This window comes from Eurypyga helias, unplaced genomic scaffold (genome assembly GCF_000690775.1).
Source record: "Eurypyga helias isolate BGI_N326 unplaced genomic scaffold, ASM69077v1 scaffold27470, whole genome shotgun sequence".
NCBI classification, from domain to species: domain Eukaryota; kingdom Metazoa; phylum Chordata; class Aves; order Eurypygiformes; family Eurypygidae; genus Eurypyga; species Eurypyga helias.
Window position 1 is genome coordinate 60,614 of NW_010228034.1, and position 2,112 is coordinate 62,725.

The following is a 2,112-nucleotide window of genomic DNA, read 5'->3' on the forward strand; positions in this document are numbered from 1 at the left end:
AGGAGAAGCTGTGAGTGCCCCATCCCTGGAAGTGTCTGAGGCCAGGCTGGATGAGGCTTGGAGCAGCGGAACAAACCCAGGAGTGGGATGGAGCCGCTCGCTCCCAGGACTCAAACAGGATGATGTCCCCTTAGAGGATGCAAAATCATGTCACATTGAATCAACGCTCTGACTTTGCTTCACATTTCACCGTCTGAACGGCCAGCGCAATGTCCTCTGGAGACAAATGAATAAGCCTTCATCGTTTACCAGGCCATTGTTCACTTCTGAACAAACCCAGGAGTGGGATGGAGCCGCTCGCTCCCAGGACTCAAACAGGATGATGTCCCCTTAGAGGATGCAAAATCATGTCACATTGAATCAACGCTCTGACTTTGCTTCACATTTCACCGTCTGAACGGCCAGCGCAATGTCCTCTGGAGACAAATGAATAAGCCTTCATCGTTTACCAGGCCATTGTTCACTTCTTTAAGGAACAGGAAAAATAATTCCTGACCCTCATAGTCAATCAGTTTATGCCCTGAAGCATGAGATTTGATTACCTCATGTTATTATCTCAGCATGCAGACCTAAAATATTTCATTAATGAGAATAATTTTATCTATTCATTTAAAAAACCAAAATGCTTCTTCTTGACCTTAAGCAACTTTCTGACTTTTCAAGCAGAAAACAACAATTAAGGGAAAGAAAAGTAAAAGCCTGGGGAAGCGTAGCAGCGATACCTCGTGTCGGGGGAAACGTGCTGCTCCCTGGCCGTTTATGGCGTTTCTTTGACAGTTAAATTTGATGTAGAATAGTTTTACATCTGTCATATTCTGACAGTTTTGTGCATCGTTAAGGAGTAGTAACATCATTATTAATAGGGATGAGTAAGAATATTACGATCCCATTAAAAGCAGCCGGTCTGAAATCACTCTGGGTACTGAGCCCAGCTACAGCTCCTGGTGCTGCCGAGGAGAAGCTGCCCTTGTGCCAGGCGATTGTCAGGAAGATCCATGGGTAAGTCCTGGACTTCCCTGGCTCGGGGGGTGGTGCTGGCAATGCTCTCCTGCTCTCCGTTGGCAGAAGATGCTGCCTGTGACCCTGGGGAAGCCGCGGCAGACCAAGACCAGCAGCCACAGCTCTGGCTGCTTGGCTGAGGCTCTGCAGGGGCAGTGACGATGCTCAGGGTGGGATTTCTGGGAGGAAGAGCCTCCCCCTGCCTGGGGGCACTGCTGGGGGGCGTAGTGCTGGCCTGGGGACATGGCTGCCCTGCCATGGGAGCGAGATGTCACCCGCTCTGCCTTGTAGGGCCAGGGCAGGTAGAACTGGTTGAATGGTATTTGAATAATTTATTCCCTAAAATTTGCAATAGTTTCCAAATAAATTATTCAGACAACATTTTTTTAATTACTCAGCCAGCTGTAACTGCAGGAACAGGCTTAGGAAGAGACACAACTTCAGACACCCACATCTTCCACAACTAACATGGGGAGAAATACCACTCCAAGGAATGCCCACAGCAGGAGGGAGCACAGCCTTGTCCTGGCCATGGATAAGACCCTTCCTCCAGCTCCAACAAGAGCTGTGCCCTGGAGAAGTGGACCAGGCAGCTCTGGAGCTACCAAATGCTGCAGGATCAGGGAGGGATGCAGTGCCCGGGGGTGCATCCCATTCCCCTCCCAGTGATGGGGAGGACTCCTGCAGGGAAGCCCCCCCAGTCCCACCAGTATGGCATGGTCCTGCTGAGCTCTGCCACCAGTTTAAGGGGCAGCATGCATGAGCAGATGGTTCCTGATGTTTCATCTGGGGTAAAACCAGCCCCGGACCAAGGAAAGGGGGCTGGTGCCCCAACAACAGCTCCCCACGGAAGGCAGCCCAGCCCCAGGAGGTCTGCTCCCCAACCTCGGGCACTGCGCCCAGCCCACCCTCCCCCAAAGGCTGCCTTGGCCTCATACTGGGGGCACGGGAGATGCCGCACAGCCCAACACAGAGGGGCTGCAGCCGCCCCATCGCCTGCGCGTGGCATGGTCGTGCTGAGCTCTGCCACCAGTCTAAGGGGCGGCATGCATGAGCGGATGGTTCCTGGTGTTTCACCTGGGGTAAAACAAGCCCTGCACCAAGGAAAGGGGG